Raw genomic sequence first — 22363 nt, 5'->3', positions numbered from 1 at the left:
GGAGTGCTGGGTGGTGGCACTGGTCTCGCTGGCGCTGGAGGTCTGGCTGGAAACGGGTTGCTGCTCCGCCAACATTTGCACCACAGTCTGTGGCTGACTCTCCGCAATGGGCCGGGGGTGACGACCCATCTCAAAGATGGGCACAACACGCTGCTGTTGTGCCTCTGCTCCCTACTCCCTGCGGTCAGTGGCTGACGGCGGACCAGTCACAGACCTGCTGCTGCTGGCAGTGGCTGCAGCAATGGCGCTGCCTCTCCTGGTGGTACCTCGCCCTTTACCTCTGCCAGCCATTGTGCAATAATATACAAATACAATAAGTAGTGTAGTCTACAGTAGTCGATAACTAACTCGTGTGACAGAGAGTGACAAATATAAGTCTGTCATACACGGACACAATCAATAGGGTCAGGCAGATGGCAGTCACAGATCACAACAGATGCTGGCCTGTGAAGTAACTATTACACAGTAGTGAAGCTGCGGCACTAAATAAACTCACAGACTAGCAGTACACATTAAAGAACTAGTACGTAGGTAACAACTAACTATGATCCCTAGTAGTAGTGTAGTAGTCGATAACTAACTCGTGTGACAGACAGCGACAATAAAAGTCTGTCACACACGGACGCAATCAGTAGGGTCAGGCAAATGACAGGTAGTCACAGATCACAACCGATGCTGGCCTGTAAAGTAACTAACACAGTACTGAAGCTAATAAACTCACAGACTAACAGTACAAATTAACTAAACTAGTAAGAGTACACAACTAACTATAATCCCTAACCTACCTAAGCTAGTAGACTAAGGCTACCTAGACTAGCAGGCCTTGGCCTGCACACAGACCGAACACTAGCCTAGCACCAGGGGCGTAGGAATAGGCCCTGCAGCCCCTGCGCCCGCGGGGGGGGCCGGCCCGCCCCCCCTGGGGCCCGCTTGGGGCCGTTTTGTGGGTGCTGGAGGGGTGGCAGCATGAGGGGAAAGCCTTGCCCACAGTCGGCGGGGAGAGGGGTAGTTCCCCCCTCTCCCTCACCTCGGGGCTCTCCCCTCTGTGCTCCCCTCCAGCTCGTAAGTGTCTGTGGGGCTGTGGTGGGCAGCGAGCGGCGGGCAGATACATACCTGTTTCCGTGCGTTCCATTGGAGACTTCTCCCTCTAGCGGCTGACGTCACTTCCGGAAGTGACGTCAGCCGCTAGAGGGAGAAGTCTCCGATGGAACGCACGGAAGCAGGTATGTATCTGCCCGCCGCTCGCTGCCCACCACAGCCCCACAGACACTTACGAGCTGGAGGGGAGCACAGAGGGGAGAGCCCCGAGGTGAGGGAGAGGGGGGAACTACCCCTCCCCCCGCCGACTGTGGGCAAGGCTTTCCCCTCATGCTGCCACCCCTCCAGCACCCACAAAACGGCCCCAAGCGGGCCCCGGGGGGGGGGGCCCGCTCAGAAAATCTGCAGGGGGGCCCGGTGGGGCCTAGTTACGCCCCTGCCTAGCACAGTATACAGTAGACTACACTAACTGACTGAACTATAACAATCAAATCACTATCTATCTATAAAACAATACAATTAATGTGTTTAGAATGTGTGTAGGATGCAAAACGCTGGGTTTAACAGTGAAAAGGCACTTGCTCAGACGATCAGCAGCATTGAAGATGCTCTCAGTACCACAGAGTCACACAGCAAGGACGCATTCCCTAAGATGGCCGCCGCTTTATATAGAGGAGGGGAGGGCCAGCTCCCCCCCTTTGATTGGTTGCTAGGGCCTCGGCTGAGGGCCTTCTGATTGGCCCAATGACGTCATCCCCTGGATACCGAATCCTAAAATTTGTGATCACGGGTTAACAGGGTTAACACTCGCGATCACGGCTGAATTCGAGAGTGACTATTCAGATACATTCAAATTCGAATGCGGGATCAGTATCGATCTTCGAATTCGAGTTCTGGAATAATGAAAAACGTGTAAATTCGAATTTGCGATCACTGGCGAGCACAGTTGGTCACTTGGTGACCGAGGTTACAAATCCAGGAAAAGTGGGTGGAGCATAAAACAGCCAATCAAATTTCAGCCATTCATTTAAAATGGGAAAATTTAAACTGCAGCCATTTTTAGACCTGTAATCGCAGGGTTCTAAAACTTGCCACACTTGGTCACTGGGTGAATGAGATTAAGATTCAGGAAAGTGGGTGGAGCATTCAACAGCCAATCAAAATTCACCTATTGATTTTCAAGGGGAATATTTAAACTGCTGCTATTCTTACACTGTTCATGGCAGAGGCTTCAAACTTGCTGCAGTCGGTCATTGGGTGACCTGGATTCCAAAGCCCCTAAAGGGGCGGGGCCACAAACATCCAGTCAGATTTCCTTGGTGGATAAACTGCTTCCATTCACATATTTTTGATGCCAGGAACCTGAAAACTCGCAAACTTGGTCATTGAGTGACTGTCTGTCAAGGTTACAAAGAGTGAGCAGAGCCAAAAACAAATTTCACTGGGAAAATATAAACTGCAGCCATTCTTACCCTGTTAATGGCATGTTTCTCAAACTTTGCAAAGTTGGTCACTGGATGACTGGAATTAATATTGAAAAGGGGGTGGGATACAAACAGCCAATCAGATTTGTTTATTTTCAATGGGAAAATGCAACTAATACAGCTGTGGGTCAGACAACCGGTTTTAGACAAGGTACATGATATACATCGATCAATAAGAAACAACAATATTATATAGTCACAAGTACAAATTATGAACATGATAAAAATGATAGAACGGAGCAGTCTGTAGCATTACAAACAACAGAACTTAACCACGTCGCATCCAGACCTTGTTTTCCACTTATTGACCAGAGCAGTTTTGACAGTTTAGCTATGTCCTTATTTAATCAGAAATAACTTCATCCCTACTTAGGACACAGAAATGAAATATATATTGTTTTTTTCAAGACAAACTAGGCTTTCATTTTATGTCATTTTCTCCCTCGAACATTTTTTTTTTATGAATTTTAATGGGAAAACAAAGAAAAAATAGAAACAACATTTATTTCTCAGTTTTACCAATTCCAGTTTAAAAATAAAAAGTGCTACTGTAGATAAAAAACACAAATTTTGTTTGGCTATTCTTACTGCTTATCACAAAACTTAGATTATGTTCCTGTCACAATTTATGGTGAAGATATTTGATTCTGAAATAATGCCACAGAGAATTTTTACTATGAAATGAGAAAATAAAAGTATTTTTAATGGTAAAAATCTATCTCATTAGCTCAGGAAGCATATATTCCCCTTCACCAATTAGTGCTGCATCAGATAGTGCCTGAGGTGTGCACAGGAGCAATCCCAATCCTGCACAGCACTGCTTCTGCTACAAGACGTATATCTACTGACTCGTGGCTTAGATGAAGTCACAGAGGACGTAGATATACTGTAGTGGTGGATAAAGTGATTAATGGGCAGTGGTTGATTGGATAATAACGGGATTCAATACATGTGATATAACATTATCAGTAACACTATAAATGGGATGTGGTCAATTGAGTAGTAAGTGTGTTGGTAGATATTAGTATAGTTTATATTAATTGCATTAGGGAATGGAGATGCTGGGATTGATATGGGGAGGAAGGGAGGGAGAGGGAGGAATCAAAGGGAAAACAGAGAGGGTAGGCGGCTGGAATGAGGGAGGGCTGGGAGGAAGGGTTAGTGTGAGAGCTTCAGGGGGACCTTAATAGAGGTTTGGGTGGTGACAAGCAAAGCTAAAATTGTGTCAGAACAAAAAGTATCAAGGTAAAACTCACTAAAAGCTGTCTAATGCTGGGTACACACTATGGGATTTTCTGGTCGATTTACTGTCAGATCGATTATATCCAACATGTTCGATTTGCTTTCCGATCAATTTCCGAGCATTTTCCGATCGATTTCCGATCACTGTAATAGGAAATCGATCGGAAAATGCTCGGAAATCGATCGGAAAGCAAATCGAACATGTTGGAAATAATCGATCTGACAGTAAATCGGCCAGAAAATCGTCCAGAAAATCTCATAGTGTGTACCCAGCATTAGTCTAGGAGGAGATGCAGCAGATCAGATGTTTCTGAGATTATTGTCTGACAAGATTAGCTGCATGCTTGTTTCTGGTGTGATGCAGACACTACTGCAGCCAAATAGACTAGCAGGGCTGCCAGGCAACTGGTATTGTTTAAAGCGGTATTGTCACCATAAAAATCAAATTTCAACAGCAAATGGTCCGAGTCTTTTGTGTAATAAGGATTCTTATCCAGTATTTAAAATTTTTAAAAAATATGTCTGCAGTTATGGTTTGGGGTATTGCAGCTGCACTGGACCTTTATTTCGCCTTCGCCAGCGGCTCTCCAATCTATAATATATTCACTCATTTCCCCTCCTTCTAACCCACCCACCCCTCCCCTGCTTCCCCACCCACATCGCTCCTCTTCCCTGGTTGGCTGACACCGCATGTGACGTCTATACTAGACGCCACAGGTGTCAGTCACAGCCACCGTGGGAAGAGGAGCTTTCACCGCTGGAGGAAGCCTGCCACTGCCCAGAGCCCACATCACCGCTGCTGCCCGGAGACTGTGCAGCCACCAGGGGAGAAGAAGTGGAGCCCCATCGCTGCTGGAGGAAGAGGACGGGACACGTACCCACCGCCGCCCGCAGGCAGAGGAGTATGCATCACCGCCGCTGCCCGGAGCCTGTTCAGCCACCAGGGGAGAAGAAGTGGAGCCCTATTGCTGCTGGAGGAAGAGACACAAGACATGTACCACCTGCAGGCAGAGGAGCCGATATAGCCACGGCCCGGTTGAAAGCCTGCGCAGCTGCCGGGAGAAGTGGAGCCCTGGAGGGCGAGGATCCCTTGGACGCAGCTCTCACTCTCTTATACTCAATCTCTCATACTCTGACTTTCACACTCACGCTCATACTCTGACCCTCACTCCCACACTCTCTCACATCCTCACACTCTCTCTCATTCTCTCACACTCACTCACTCTCACACTCACTCTCACCCTCACTCAATCTCACACTCACTCACTCTCACACTCACTCACTTTCACACTCACTATCACACTCACTCACTCTCACTCACTATCACACTCACTCACTCTCACTCCCTCTCTCACATCCTCACACTCTCTCACATTCTCTGACTCACGCTCTCTCTCTCCCATTCTCTCTCTCTTTCTCACATCCTCACACTCTCTTTCACATTCTCTCACTCTTACACTCACACACACACACACACACACACACACACACACACACACACACACACACACACACACACACACACACACACACACACACACACACACACACACACACTCACTCTCTGACTCACACTCTCTGACTCACACTCTCTCTCACACACTATCTCTCTCACACTCTCTCTCACACTCTCTCTCACACACTCTCTCACACACTCTCTCACACACTCTCTCACACACTCTCTCACACACTCTCTCACACTCTCTCTCTCACACTCTCTCTCTCACACTCTCTCTCTCACACTCTCTCTCTCACACTCTCTCTCACACTCTCTCTCACACTCTCTCTCTCTCTCTCACACTCGCGTACGTTAAAAAGGGGCGCTGGGAAATAAGGGCGCCGGGTTTTAAACGATAAACATGGATAACGTTTAAAAATATAATGTACTATATTTCGTTTAAAAATAATGGTTTATAAAGTTATAAATCATTAAATAATGTGCATGAAATTGGCAATTGTGAAAACGTTAATCTTCCGTTTAAAAAGTGAAACGTATAATAACGTTTAAAAAAAAATAGTAAGTAACCCTCCCTGTACCTACCCCTAACCCCTAGATCCCCGTGTTGGTGCCTAAACCTAAGACCCCCCTGGTGGTGCCTAAACCTAAGACTCCCCTGATGGTGCCTAAACCTAAGACTCCCCTGGTGGTGCCTAAACCTAAGACTCCCCTGGTGGTGCCTAAACCTAAGACCCCCCTGTTGATGCCTAAACCTAAGACCCCCCTGGTGGTGCCTAAACCTAAGACCCCCCTGTGATAAGCATTAATAACGTGTGGAAAAAATATTGTGCTGTTTTTCGTTTAAAAATAATGTTTTAAAAAAGATTGTACTGTTTTTCGTTTAAAAATAATGTTTAAAAAATTATAAATCATAAAATAATGTGTAATCATGAGAAGCAGTTATAAAACAGTAAAAGTCTCCGGGCGCTGCTTATAAAACGTTATTTTTCTCCGGCGCCCTTTTTTCCTGTCGGGCGCCCATTAAACGATATTTATTATGGGAGTGAATGGCGGCGCCCGATTTGTCCACTTGCCTCAGGCGCCCGAATTTACTGTTACCCTCACACTCTCCCACACTCTCTCTCCCACACTCTCTCTCCCACACACACTCTCTCACTCTCACATTGTGACTCTCTCTCCCACACACACTCTCTCACATTGTGACTCTCACTCCTTCACACTCTCTCACATTCTCACACTGTCTCTCTCTCACACTCTCTCTCTCACACTCTCTCTCTCACACTCCCTCTCTCACACTCCCTCTCTCTCTCACACTCTCTCTCTCACACACTCTCTCTTACATTCTCTCACATCCTCACACTCTCTCTCACTCTTACACTCTCTCACTCACTCTCACACACACACTCACTCACTCAAATAAATATGGCAGCTGCCATAGTCCTCTCACTTCAGTTGTCCTTTAAATGGGCACTACAGCGAAAAATTATAAAATGTAAAATATGTGCAAACATACACAAATAAGAAGCACACTTTCTCCAGTGTAAAATGAGCCATGAATTACTTTTCTTCTATGTCGCTATTACTTACAGTAGGCAGTAGAAATCTGACAGAAGTGTCAGGTTTTGGACTCATCCATCTCTTCATAGGGGATTCTCAGCAGGGTTTTTATTCTTTACTAGCTGGACGCCCGGCGTTGCCCGGGTATGTATTTGGCTGGTGTTGGCTCCGCCCACTTTTCCTAACCCTAAAACACAATTGCTCAATTATTTAATGACCAAGTTTGTGAGCTTTGCGGTCTTTGACATCAATAATTTGCATTGAAATAAAATAAATCTGTTTGGATGTGGCTCCACCCCTTTTCTAAATTTGAACCCCAATCACCCAATGGCCAACTGTATCAGGTACAGGTAGTAATGCACTAGCACAGAATGCTGCGATATGCACAAGCACACACCGCCAAGCATGCGCAACAGAGCACACAGCCAGCCCGGTACACCAGCCCCAAGCCGGATCACAGCCAGCAGTATAGGTGGTAAGTTATGTCAGTGCGCCGCTGCAAAAAATGGGCGTGGTCATGACATCATGTGGGCGAGGCTAATTGTAATGTAACGCATAACAGTGAGGCGGCAGGTCAGAGTTTCCTCCCACAACAGTTAGGCAAAGTGACTCTAAGGTTCCCTGCACACTGCAAATCCAACTTTCCCTGAATGCTATCAACAGAATGATGCAGAAAAAACACAGCATGCAGTGACAATTAAGAATCTGAATCACATGTAAAAAAAAAATCACATGTAAGAAAAATCGGAATCGCATGCAGTGTGCAGGGAGCCTAAGGGTAATTAGACATCATTCCACAAACACATAAGGAAGAAGTGTTTCTGCCATGATGTGGTGAGACAGAAGATTTGCATCATGGATGTGCAGATGATAAATCAGCAGAAACTGATGCTATTTATTAGCATACCATTTAGTAATCATGAGACGACAACAGAATGTCAATGTAAGGCCCTTCAGAGTACCTGCTCACAAATCAGCTCCAATGCCCCAATCTATCACCACACGCTTCACCCTATGTGGCGCGTCCCCGCTTGAACAGGAGGTGAGGAAGTAACACCTACCTGACTTCGGTTACACCCAGGCCTTAAGTGTGCAAAGTATTGGAGCTGAATGCAGGGTGAGCAGATAAACCTCCAGGCCAAACAAGACACACAGAATATATCGAGTCCAGAACAGTCCAGGGTCATACACGTGAGATCAGATATGCAAGGTACAGAGCGGTAGGCAATAAGCAGAGTCTAATAACAATCCGAGTCAGGGCAGGCGGCAAGCAATAACAGAGTCCAGTAACAATCCGAGTCTAGGCAGGTGGCAGGCAATAACAGAGTCCAGTAACAATCCGAGTTTAGGCAGGCGGCAGGCAAGAGTGGTCGAGGTACAGGCAAAGGTCAAAATCCAGGAATCCAATGACACAGAAGTATAACAGCACCCAGGCAACTAGCAAAAGCTAACGCTATCACGGGCAATGACAGGAAGCACTCAGCAGGCTTATATTCTACATGCAACCAATCAGTGGCCGGCCACATGCACCCAACAGCCAATCACACACAGGCATTAATCAGCTGACAGTGAGGTCAGCTGAAACAGATGACCACAACAAGCCAACTGACCCACCCAATACTGACCAGCAAACCTTTCTGACAGTATTAGTCATAGCACAGTGGTCAAACTCACCACCTCCGACGTGGGAGACCAGGGTTCAATCCCAGGCAGGGTCAGAAATTATTATTATTTCATATTTAAATAAAACCCCTGCTAAGTGTCAGCTGACTACCTCAGTCGTCGCCTCAGACCATACTGCGGCCGAGAGGAGCGGATCCTTACAGTACCCCTCCCCTGAGGAGTGGTCTCCGAACACTCCAACCTGGGTTTATCTGGAAATTTGCTATAAAATTCTTTAATTACCTCATCAGCGTGAACATCTCTGGCCGGAACCCAAGATCTCTCCTCTGGTCCATAACCCTTCCAGTCAATGAGAAACTGAAGGGATTTCCTGACAACACGAGAATCTAAAATTCTCTCGACCTCGTACTCCGGATTACCATCAATTTCTACAGGAGGAGGGGGACTGGACTGATCACTCTTTGCTGCAGACTTTAAAAGAGAAACATGAAAAGAATCCACACCCCGAACAGACGAAGGCATCCTAACCCTGTAAGTAACTTTATTGATTTGTTCAATCACTGGGTACGGACCAATAAATTTAGGACCTAACTTAGATGAAGGTTGTCTTAAAGGGATGTTTCGTGTGGACACCCATACCAAATCCCCTGGGGCAAAGACTGGTTCCGGAGTACGATGATGATCAGAAAAAAATTTTTGTCGTTTTGTAGCAACCTCAAGATTAGTTTTTACCTGTTGCCAGACAGATGTCATATGTAAAAACCAATTTTCCAAACTTGGAAGATCAGATGGAGGACCAGAGAGAGAACAGAACTTGGGATTCCGTCCAAAAACAACCTGAAAAGGAGACATTTTAGTAGAAGCATTAATTAAATTATTCATGGCAAATTCTGCGAAAGGCAAATACTCCGACCAATTTTCCTGCTGACTGGCTACAAAACATCGTAAAAACTGTTCCAACGATTGATTCGTTCTTTCTGTCTGACCGTTAGACTCAGGATGGAACCCAGAGGAAAATGACAGAGTGATTCCAATTCGATCACAAAATGCACGCCAAAATCGTGACACGAACTGGACCCCCCTGTCAGATACAATATTCTCAGGTATTCCATGTAATCTGAATATGTTCTCAATAAATAAAATTGCCAGCTCTTTGGCTGTAGGCAGCTTGGCAAGAGGTACAAAGTGACACATTTTGCTAAATCTGTCTACCACTACCCAAACTACGGTATAACCTTGAGAAGGAGGCAACTCAACAATGAAGTCCATAGAGATTTGAGACCATGGCTTAGATGGTATGGGTAATGGCAGAAGAGACCCTTGAGGAGATTTACGTACTGCTTTACTCCTGGCACACACAGGACAGGCTTTTACAAATTCCTGAGCATCCCTTCTTAAGGAAGGCCACCAAACATGTCTCTTTAAAAGATCAATAGTTTTAGTCTCCCCAGGATGACCCGCACTCTTGGACTCGTGAAATTGTTGGAGAACCTGCAACCTAAGGTTAAGCGGAACAAACAATTTATCAGACGGTTTTCCTGCAGGAGCTTCACTCTGGCAGGCCCTCAAACTCTCAGAAAGATCAAGAGACAGAGTGATATTTGCAGACACAATACAATGGGAAGGTATAATGGGTGTATCAGACTTAGACAGCACACATGACTTCTCAAAACAACGGGATAAGGCGTCTGCCTTGACATTTTTAGAACCCGGTTTATACGTAATCCTGAAATTGAAGCGTGAGAAAAATAATGACCAGCGTGCCTGACGAGGATTCAACCTCTTAGCATTTTCAATATATTCTAAGTTCTTATGGTCGGTGTAAACAGTGACTGGATGCATAGCCCCCTCTAACCAATGACGCCACTCCTCAAAAGCCAGTTTTACACCCAATAGTTCCCTGTTTCCAATATCGTAATTTTGCTCGGCAGCTGAAAACTTTTTAGAAAAAAAAGCACAAGGGTGAAGTAGTTCAGGAGTACCTGCAAATTGAGACAAGACAGCTCCCACCCCCCGCTCAGAAGCATCCACTTCCAGGAAAAAAGGGCGCTGCACATCAGGATGCACCAGGATGGGGGCGGAGCAAAAGGCCTCCTTGAGAATTTTGAAGGCCTTAAGAGCAGAAGGTCCCCAATTAGAAGGATCCGCCCCCTTCTTAGTGAGATCAGTCAATGGAGCGACCTTGATGGAAAAACCTTTGATAAATTTCCTATAAAAGTTAGCAAATCCTAAAAATCTCTGTAAGGACTTCAAATCAGTAGGTTGTGGCCACTCCAGGACTGCTGACACTTTAGCTGGATCCATGGCCAAGCCAGAATCAGACATGACATAACCAAGGAAAGAAACTTCATTTTTCTCAAACTCACATTTTTCCAACTTAGCATATAAGGAATTCTCCCTTAATTTTTGAAGAACCTGTTGTACATGCCTACGATGTTCAGGTAATGAAGAAGAAAAAATTAATATGTCATCAAGATACACAACAATAAATCGACCCAAAAATTCACGGAAAATATCATTTACGAAATCCTGGAAAACGGCTGGGGCATTACATAAACCAAATGGCATTACCAAGTATTCATAATGCCCGTCTTTGGTGTTGAAGGCCGTCTTCCACTCATCACCTTGCCTAATCCTGATTAAATTGTAAGCTCCCCTAAGATCCAACTTGGTAAAAATGCGAGCCCCTGCCACCTGAGTAAACAAATCGTCAATAAGAGGTAAAGGATACCGATTTTTTACTGTAATTTTGTTGAGACCCCTGTAATCAATACAGGGTCTAAGACCACCATCCTTTTTTTCTACAAAAAAAAACCCGGCACCTGCTGGAGAGGTCGAAGGACGAATAAATCCCTTCTCCAAATTTTCTTTTATATAATCTTTCATAGCCTGATCCTCAGGACCCGAAAGATTATACAAATGACCACGTGGTGGCATGGTTCCTGGTAAGAGATCAATAGGGCAGTCATAAGACCTGTGGGGAGGTAGTTTGTCAGCAGCCTGTGGACAGAAAACATCAGCATATTCATGATACACATAAGGTAATTTATCATCAATAAGGACTGTATTCAATTGCACATTATTGAGACAATGATTAACACAATGGGATGACCATTTGACTAGTTGTCCTGTCTGCCAATCAATAATAGGATTATGAAGCTTCAACCAAGGGAACCCCAAAATGATTGGACTGGAGGGAATGTTTAGCACAAAAAATTTTAAACTTTCTGAATGAAGTGCCCTAATTTTTATCGAAATGTCTGGCGTGACAGAAATTGGTTGACCATCCTGTAAAGGTGTATCATCAATGGCAGTCACATATAGTTTTTCAGGCGAGGCTGAAACAGGAATACCGAGCTCCTGGGCCAAAGACAAATCCATAAAGTTACCAGCAGCGCCACAATCAATAAATGCCTGCCCCTGATAATCTTTCTTATCCCCTTTGACACTAATGGGCAATAAGACACGTTCATATATGAGAGGAAATACCTGCTCGCCTAGATGGGTTTCCTCGACCCCACCTAAGCGCTGAAGTTTTCCGGCTTCCTTTTAACTGGACACACTCGAGCAAGATGCCCTGCCCCACCACAGTACAGGCACAACCCCTCTGTACGTCTCCTTAACTTCTCAGCAGAAGACAATTTTGAGGAACCTATTTGCATAGGCTCCTCGTGGACGGAAGATGAAGTGGCTCCAAAAGGGCTTATAGATGAGGTGGAGACAACTGAAGGAGACCTTCCTTGACATCTCTGACGAACTCGACGGTCAATTCTGATGACCAGCGTGATGGCTTCTTCAAGAGAAACTGGAACTGGGTGGCTTAACAAAATGTCTTTGATAGTGTCGGAAAGACCGAACAGAAATTGATCAAGCAGAGCGGCCTCGTTCCACTTAGTAAGTACAGACCATCGCCGAAAATCAGAGGCATATTCTTCGGCTGACCTGCGACCCTGTCGGAGATCTCTGATCTTTTGAACGGCTGTGGTGAAAATGTCAGGATCAGCATATAATACAGACATTGCTTTAAAAAATTCTTCCACTGAAGATAAGGCGACATGCTCCTGTGGCAGACCAAAAGCCCAGGTCTGAGGTTCCCCTTGCAATAAGGAGATAACCAAAGCCACTCTCTGAGACTCAGAGCCGGATGCAATAGGCCGAACCCGGAAATACATCAGACAGGTGTTCATAAAATTGCTGAACTGCTCGCGGGAACCTGAAAATTTCTCCGGTAATGGCAACTTGGGTTCCACAAAAGACCCCGGAGGCAGAGGTCGAACTGGAGAGGTGGAGGAAGAAGCATCAGAAGGTGCAGAAGCTTGATTATGTCCTTGCAGGGTGGTAACCATCTGGGTCAGCTGATTTACAGCTCCTGTTAACTGTAAAACTTGATGACGTAGCTCCTCCATGTATATATATTTTTAGGCCCGTGATAATGTAAGGCCCTTCAGAGTACCTGCTCACAAATCAGCTCCAATGCCCCAATCTATCACCACACGCTTCACCCTATGTGGCGCGTCCCCGCTTGAACAGGAGGTGAGGAAGTAACACCTACCTGACTTCGGTTACACCCAGGCCTTAAGTGTGCAAAGTATTGGAGCTGAATGCAGGGTGAGCAGATAAACCTCCAGGCCAAACAAGACACACAGAATATATCGAGTCCAGAACAGTCCAGGGTCATACACGTGAGATCAGATATGCAAGGTACAGAGCGGTAGGCAATAAGCAGAGTCTAATAACAATCCGAGTCAGGGCAGGCGGCAAGCAATAACAGAGTCCAGTAACAATCCGAGTCTAGGCAGGTGGCAGGCAATAACAGAGTCCAGTAACAATCCGAGTTTAGGCAGGCGGCAGGCAAGAGTGGTCGAGGTACAGGCAAAGGTCAAAATCCAGGAATCCAATGACACAGAAGTATAACAGCACCCAGGCAACTAGCAAAAGCTAACGCTATCACGGGCAATGACAGGAAGCACTCAGCAGGCTTATATTCTACATGCAACCAATCAGTGGCCGGCCACATGCACCCAACAGCCAATCACACACAGGCATTAATCAGCTGACAGTGAGGTCAGCTGAAACAGATGACCACAACAAGCCAACTGACCCACCCAATACTGACCAGCAAACCTTTCTGACAGTATTAGTCATAGCACAGTGGTCAAACTCACCACCTCCGACGTGGGAGACCAGGGTTCAATCCCAGGCAGGGTCAGAAATTATTATTATTTCATATTTAAATAAAACCCCTGGTAAGTGTCAGCTGACTACCTCAGTCGTCGCCTCAGACCATACTGCGGCCGAGAGGAGCGGATCCTTACAGTCAAATGCTGCAACAATGATCCCAAAGCAGCAAATGTAGCCAACTATGACCATCAAGTGATAAATGCAGCAACTGTTACCTCTGACATAAACTGCAACAACCGTTACCTCCGACACATCAAATGCAAGAACCATTACCTCTGACACATGATATGCAACAACCCCTACTTCTCACACATGATATGCAAAAACCCTTCTTCCGACACATGATAAGCAACAACCCCTACTTCTGACTATATGCAACAACCCCTACTTCCGACACATGATATGCAAGAACTATTACCTCCAATACATGAAATGCAAGAACCATTACCTCTGAAACATGATATGCAACAACCCCTACTTCCGACACATGATATGCAACCAGTGGTGTTCGAATGTACCCAAATTCGATTTGAGTACATTCGAATTCGGGTCCGGGTCAAATTCGGGTTCGGCCGTGGTCACGACCAGTAGAATTCGATCCGTGATCAATAATTGAATTCGGGTATTACCTCGAATTCATGATCACGAATTCGCCTTAAAGCTAATTTTTTTTAAAGGGAAATCACAATTAAATAGGTGTAATTAAAAAAAAAATTGATGGAAAACTTTTTTCTGCATTTCTTGTTTATTCTTCTTCTCATTATTCACCACCATTTTTTTTTTGGTTTTTTGTTTGTGTTCATATTCTTCATCTTGTCCCCAATTTAATGTTTTTTCCCTTACAGAACTCCACTATTTTAAAATTTGTTCTTCAACAGCATAGCTAAAATTGTAGCATAATAATAGCTAGTGGCACATGGCAGCAGCGCATAATTCTGCAGACCCTGGCGGCACGAACACAGACAGCAGGAGGTGAAATGTGGCGGCAGGAGGAGGAGTGACATGTGGCAGCAGGCAATGTAACGGGCCGTGGTACCTAGCGTTGGTACCACAGCTGTAATTATAAACATCAACAGCAGGAGGTTCCGGACAGCAGTCGTGAAGCCCACATTGTGTCCAATACACAACTGGGACAGCACAGTTTTCAACCCAGACACCTCAGTATTTATTTTTTATTTTTTTTAAATGTAGCTATTGTAGTGGCGTAATAGCTAGTGGAGCATGGCAGCAGCGCTTAATTCTGTGGACCCTGGCGGTGGGAACACAGACAGCAGGAGGTTAATTACAGCAACAGGAGGAGGAGGACTGACATGTGGCAGCAGGAAATGCAACAGGCCATGGTCCCTAGCGTTGGTACCATGGCTGTAATAATAAACACCAACAGCAGGAGGTTCTGGACAGCAGTAGAGATGACCCGAACCTCCGATTTTAGGTTCACGAACCTCCGCAAACGTTCGCGAACGTGGGAACTTTCGCGAAACGCAATAGACTTCAATGGGGAGGCGAACTTTGAAAACTAGAAACATTTATGCTGGCCACAAAAGTGATGGAATACATGTTTCAAGGGGTCTAACACCTGGAGGGGAGCATGGCGGAGTGGGATACATGCCAAAAGTCCCGGGGGAAAATCTGGATTTGACGCAAAGCAGCGTTTTAAGGGCAGAAATCACATTGAATGCTAAATTGCAGGCCTAAAGTGCTTTAAAACATCTTGCATGTGTATACATCAATCAGGGAGTATAATTAGTGTACTGCTTCACACTGACACACCAAACTCACTGTGTAACACACTGCAAAGAGCTGTTTGTGTAGTGATGGCCGTGCTGGATTGGTGCGCACCATGGCGAGATTTCTCTTCCTCACTCAGTTATGTCAGGTAATGTCTGACTGCCTTATCAACTTTCTCTACCATAGTTAAAGCTTACATCTATTTTTTTTCATTACTTTTTCTGCTGGCTCTACTGTGTACCTTCAATGAAAATGTTAGAGAGGATAAGTCTGGCATCCATTCAACTGTGCGATAAACGTTCTTTGGTACTTTCTCAGTACCATGGTGTCCATGGCGGGTAACAGGCCGGGGAATCCTGCTTCGATTCCGGTCCGGAGTGGGAGCCTAAGAAACGGCTACCACCACAAGGAAGGCAGCAGGCACGCTGTGGGCAAAGGAGCAGGAACGGCTACCACCACACATTCAAGGAAGGCAGCGTCATGCAATTCCTGACTGTGAGAGCAGAAGGAATAACAGAACAGGACTTTTTCGAGGCAGGCAGCGTCACGCAAGTCCTGACTGTGAGAGCAGAAGGAATAACAGAACAGAACTTTTTCGAAGCAGGCAGCGTCGTCACGCAAGTCCTGACTGTGAGAGCAGAAGGAATAACAGAACAGGACTTTTTCGAGGCAGGCAGCGTCACACAAGTCCTGACTGTAAGAGCAGAAGGAATAACAGAACAGGACTTTTTCGAGGCCCTGCTGTATAGGACGAGCTGCAGAGATCTACAGCTTAGGTGGGGGAATCTGTCCATAGGACAACTATTAGTCGTGACTCGTTAATGGTGGATGACCGGAGTGCTGGTGGTTGCACTGTGTCGCTGGCACTGGAGGTCTGGCTAGAAACGGTGGCTTGCTGCTCCGCCATCATTTCCACCACAGTCTGTGCCTGACTCGCCGCAATGGGCCGGGGACAATGACCCAAGGCAAAGATGGGCGCAACACGCTGCTGCTGCGCCTCTGCTCCCTCCTCCACAACTCTGCGGTCAGTGGCTGGCAGCGGACCAGTCATAGACCTGCCGGCAGTGGCTTTGGCAAAGGCGCTGCCTCGCCTGGTGGTGCCTCTACCTCTGCCAGTCATCGTACAATTATACAAATACAGTAAGAAAAACAAAAACAATATATGTAGAAAGGGCGGGAAAGGGTATAAACTTTAATAAAGAGTCTGGGTTGGTGGGTGAGTGACCAAAAGAATCTGAGTGACCAAAAGTTTCACTTACCAGGGGCTTTCCCAAGCCTCCTGCAGCCGTCCTGTGCCCGCACAGCTCCTCCAGTGTCCTCCGGTCCCCCGCCACGGCTTAGTTTCATTTTCGGCCAACTGCCAGTCGTCCTCCGGCAACGCGTCCTATTCTTCCGCATTACCCGACGTAAAGTGCCGTAAAGCGTGTCCATGGAACGCATTCCCCGACGTAAAGCACCGTAAAGCGCGTCATTCGGCCGCGCTTTGCGGCAGGGAATGCGTTCCATGGACGCGCTTTACGGCACTTTACGTCAGGGAATGCGGAAGAATAGGACGCGTTGCCGGAGGATGACTGGCAGTCGGCCGAAAACGAAACTAAGCCGCGACGGGGGACCGGAGGACACTGGAGGAGCTGCGTGGGCACAGGACGGCTGCAGGAGGTTTGGGAAAGCCCCAGGTAAGTGAAACTTTTTTTTTTGAACCACGGTTAAGGTTCCCTTTAAATACTAGTAAACAGACAGTACTAGTAGTGTAGTCTACAGTAGTCGATAACTAACTCGTGTGACCGAGAGTGGCAATCAAAGTCTGTCACACACGGACGCAATCAATAGGGTCAGGCAGAGATGACAGGCAGTCACAGATTACAACAGATGCTGCCCTCTGTACAGTAACTAACACAGTACTGAAGCTAATAAACTCAACAACTAACAGTAGAAATTAAGTAAACTAGTACGTAGGTAAATAACAACTAACTTTAATCACTAGTAGTAGTAGTGTAGTAGACTAGTAGTCGATAACTAACTTGTGTGACCGAGAGTGACAATCAAAGTCTGTCACACACGGACGCAATCAATAGGGTCAGGCAGAGATGACTGGCAGTCACAGATCACAACAGATGCTGGCCTGTACAGTAACTAACACAGTACTGAAGCTAATAAACTCACAGACTAACAGTACAAATTAAGTAAACTAGTACTAGTACACAACTAACTATAATCCCTAACCTACCTAAGCTAGTAGTAGGCTAAGGCTACCTAGGCTAGCAGGCCTAACCTGCACACAGACCTAACACTAGCCTAGCACAGTATACAGTACATACACTACACTAGCTGACTGAACTATAACACTCAAATCACTATCTAACTATACAGCAATATAATATATGTGTTCAGAATGTGTATAGGAGGCAAAACGCTCTGTTTTAACAGTTGCAAAGCACTTGCTAGAAATGCAGCAGCACTGGAGATGCTCTCAGTACCACTCACTCCGCAACATGGCCACCTCCTTATATACAGAAGGGGAGGGCCAGGCTCCCCTCCTCTGATTGGCTGCTAGTGCCTCAGCTGGGGGCCTTCTGATTAGCCCAATGACATCATCACCTGGATACCGAATCCGAATTTGTGATCACACGTTAACACCCGTGATCGCGGCCGAATTCGAGAGGCACTATTCGGGTAACTTCGACTTCGAACACGGGAGCAGGATCGCTATTCGGATTCAGATTCGGCAAACATGAAAATCTACCCGTGATTAGTGTTGGGCGAACACCTGGATGTTCGGGTTCGGGAAAGTTCGCCGAACATGGCCGCAATGTTCGGCATGTTCGGGCCGAACCCCGAACTCCCCGAACATCCCGCTTTTGGGGGCCCTATGGGGTCGCAGGCATAAGGGGGGAGCATGCCCCGATCGCGGGGGGGGTCAGAAATTCCCCCCACCCCCTCCGCTAGCGCTCCCCCCTCTGCCCGCTTCCCCATTCAAAAGTTAGGAAGTGAAACTGTACCTGTGCGGCCGGTAGTGGGTGACTGGCAGTGGGCGGCACTATGGAGAGACTGAGGAGGAGGAGGAGTCCGGAGAGTGACGCGTTGAGGGAGGCCGGGCAGCGGGCGGATCAGCAGTAGTACCGTACTACTGCTGATCCGCCCACTGCCCGGCCTCCCTCAACGCGTCACTCTCCGGACTCCTCCTCCTCCTCAGTCTCTCCATAGTGCCGCCCACTGCCAGTCACCCACTACCGGCCGCACAGGTACAGTTTCACTTCCTAACTTTTGAATGGGGAAGCGGGCAGAGGGGGGAGCGCTAGCGGAGGGGGTGGGGGGGAATTTCCGACCCCCCCCCCCGCGATCGGGGCATGCTCCCCCCTTATGCCTGCGACCCCATAGGGGGCCAGTATTCGGGCGAACAGGGCCCTGTTCGTGCCGAACAGGGGCCCTGTTCGGCCAGGCAATGAGCCGTTCGGGCGAACCCGAACAGTTTGGCCGAACACCACCAGGTGTTCGGCCGAACGCGAACATCACCCGAACAGGGTGATGTTCTGCAGAACCCGAACAGTGGCGAACACTGTTCGCCCAACACTACCCGTGATCACGGGTAGAATTTGAATTCGCGAATTTGGAGAGCAACCCTGTATGCAAGAATGATTACCTCCAATATATGAAATGCAAGAACCAATACCTCTGAAACACGATATGCAACAACCCCAACTTCCGACAAATGAATGCAGCAAATGATTTCCCTAACACATGGAATACGGCAAACGTTACTTTTGACATATGAAATGCAGCAAATTGGAAATTAGGCAAATATTACCTCCCATACATGTTAAAATTCAGTAAGCATTATCCCCACACATGAAAAATACACATATAAAAATTCAGCAAATGTTACCTTAGACATAATTTAAATGTTCCAGCCCACTGGGTGCTGGCGGGATGAAGCTGCTGAGTAGGGTGAGAGAGTGACACTGGATGCGGCTGAGAGGGTGACACTGGGTGGAAGGTGGGTGACATTGCCTGGAAGGGGAGGAGGATGACACTAGGTGGGGAGAGAGTGACACTGACTGGGTTGGGAGGTGGGTGATACTAATGGGGTGTGGAGGAGGGTGACAGACACTAAGTGCAGGGCCGGAGCTACCATAGGAACAAATGGGCAGTTGCCCCAGGGCCCCAGAGCCTGTAGGGGCCCCCAAGGTGTCCCTCCCTATCTAAGCTGTTGCTCCCCAGGGACTCTGCAGAGTCTGTCAAGTTGGGAGGTGATTGGGGGAGGGTCAGCAGGGCCTCTAATTACGCTTTTTGGTCGGGGGTGTCTGTTGGGGGGCCCCCAGGCTAATTTTGCCCTAGGGACCAATTGTTACTTGAACCGGCCCTGACTAAGTGGGGAGGAGGGTAATAGGTAGGTGCCCCTGTACGTAGCTAGGCGTAGGTAGGTGCCTCTGTAGGTAGCTAGGCGTAGGTGCCCCCATAGGTAGCTAGGCGTAGGTAGGTGTCCCCGTTGGTAGCGATGCATAGGTAGGTGCCTCCATAAGTAGCTAGAAACACCAAATTTGCCAGAAATGTTAAGTGGTAAATACATTAACTGTCATTTACCGCATTTAAATGTATACTTTTTTCCTTTGAAACTTTAAAATCAATTTTCTCAGAAACTATACGGTCTTTTTTGAAAAAGAAAATCCTCTTGTTCCCACTGTTCTCCTTAACATATCCTGAAAATTTGGTGTTTCTAGCATGTAAGGGGGCGATGCTATTAACCGCTAAAGTCGGCGGGTTTTCAGGTAATAATCACTGCCGTGATCACGGCAAAATCTGTTATCATGAGCCAGATTTCGGATTTGGACCACGATCACAATTGCATTCGGAACTGAATCTGTGATTGAGAGGCGATCACGAATTTGGAATCTGACCTCGTGATCAGGAAAAACAGCTCGTGATCACGGGTTACCCGTGATCATGAGGCCATGGAGAGCATCACTGCCCACAGCTGAACTCTGTTCCCCTACTTTTTGTGTGTCCCTACCTCTCCATCTAGATTGTGAGCCTTCAGACAGGGTCCTCCTCCTTTTGTGTCCTACCTGTTAATTGTAATGATCCGCTCAGCTGTCTGCACAGACAGACAGCTGTTTGACCATTCCTTAAGTCTGAGGGCTGCAGGTCTCTGGAAAAGAGACCTGTCTTTGCTTTGCAAGTTTCAGACCTGCTCTGCTGCTGAGGAATTTGCATATATTTGTTATGCAGATTGCCTAGCTGCCTCCATTGAAGGCTGGCAGTATAAATACCATGTTCTACCAGAATCCTTTGCTGGTCATCTTCATGGTTTGTTACTGATGAACTCTCCTAGAGTATCAGCCCTGTTTGTTTGTTAAAGTTTATCTTAGAGTAATTTCTTGGGACTGCACTAGACAGCTCCTCTAGTGCAGTCAGATTGCATTATCTGTTTTGCCTGTGTTGTCTCTCTGCTGCGATTGTCCTGCCGTCAGTGGCAGTCGACAGGAAATCGTTCTGTCTGTCTGGGGGTGCTAACCAGAGCAGCGGTTGCTACTGGTAGCCCCTTCTGTTCATCTGTCTGGATTGCATTAGCCCTAATGGTAGTGGCAGTGCTTCCTTCTGTGTCTCGATTACCTTGTCGCCAGCGGCGGTCGACAGGGAATTGTTCTGTCTGTCTGGGAGTGTAGGCCAGAGCTGTGGTTGCTGCTGGCTGCTCCATCTGTCTGGATCGCACTTGCCCTAGTGGTAGTGGCAGTGCCTCCTTCTGTATCTCAGCCTTTGGAGTGTTAACCAGAGCAGCGGTTGCTACTGGAGGCCCCTTCTGTTTATCTGTTTGGATCGCACTTGCCCTAGTGGTAGTGGCAGTGCCTCCTTCTGTATCTCTGCCTTAGGGGTGCTAGCCAGAGCAGCGGTTGCTACTGGCAGCCCCACCTGTCTGTTTGTCTGTCTTGTCTGATACGAACGCTTGCTGTAGGCTCGGTGAGGTAACCGTTTAGCAAGCGTTCGCGTTCTCTATTTCGTGTTTGTCTGTCATTGGTCAGTTAGTGTGGCACGCTTATCACTGGGCGCCTAACGCGCGGTGATCGTGCAGAAACGCGTTCGCTGTTGCAAATGAGTGCGGTGTTCGCGTTTAGCTAGCGTTTGTTATTTTCCTTATCTTCTGATTGTTGTTTGCTGTGCCTTTGCTACTCTCATGCTCTGTTCTGTTCAGCCTTGTGTCACTTCTGGCAATCGCCTCTCTCCTGCGATTGCATTCCCGCTTTTGTTTCTGCAGATGTGTGTTCACCGTCGCTTTGTGGCGGCTAGACTGGGGAACACACATTTAGTCTGTCTCTGTGCTCTCTCTCTTAGAGGACTATCGTGCCTTATCTGTACAATTCCCATCTGACATCTGTGGCCGTGCAGAGGCTGTGCTCGTCTGCACTCCACAGCTCCATCTGCTGGTGCGAATTGCCCTCTACTGGTGCATTGCACCTAACCTGGGTTCTCCAAATTACATGTTTGTGGAGGATTTCCGCTGTGTCAGCGCGCATCTTGTGCGCTGACCACGGAGATAGAAACCCACAAAAGTTACATTCATGCACTTTCATTACCATACACCCATCCTATGAATCTGAGTGAACTATTGAGTGAACTCGACTTGCCTAATCTCCATGCTCGCATCCAGTGACTGACTAAGCATTACCTGGTACTCATACTGTGCTGCATGATATGGTCTTTCTTGTATTCCTGTATTGTCATATTGCCTGTATGTCACCCCTAAATATTGTCTGTAACCTAAACTAATGTCCAGTGCTGTGTAATATGTTGGCGCTTTATAAATTAACTAAATGAATAAATAAAAGTTGTGTTTAATGCTTTAGACCACAGACAAGATTTTAGTTCATACTGTATTTCTTTAAAGGGGCAATGTGGCGAAAAGTAAAATGAGCCATAAATTACTTTTCTCCTATGTTGCTTTCACTTACAGTAGATAGTAGAAATCTGACAGAAGCGACAGGTTTTGGACTAGTCCATCTCTTCACAGGGGATTCTCAGCAAGGCTTTTATTCTTTATAAAGATATTCCCGAAAAA

The sequence above is a fragment of the Hyperolius riggenbachi genome, chromosome 9, assembly GCF_040937935.1.
Source record: "Hyperolius riggenbachi isolate aHypRig1 chromosome 9, aHypRig1.pri, whole genome shotgun sequence".
In the NCBI taxonomy this organism is placed as follows: domain Eukaryota; kingdom Metazoa; phylum Chordata; class Amphibia; order Anura; family Hyperoliidae; genus Hyperolius; species Hyperolius riggenbachi.
The sequence above is the reverse complement of the archived record's forward strand: the minus strand, read 5'-3'. Positions refer to the sequence as shown.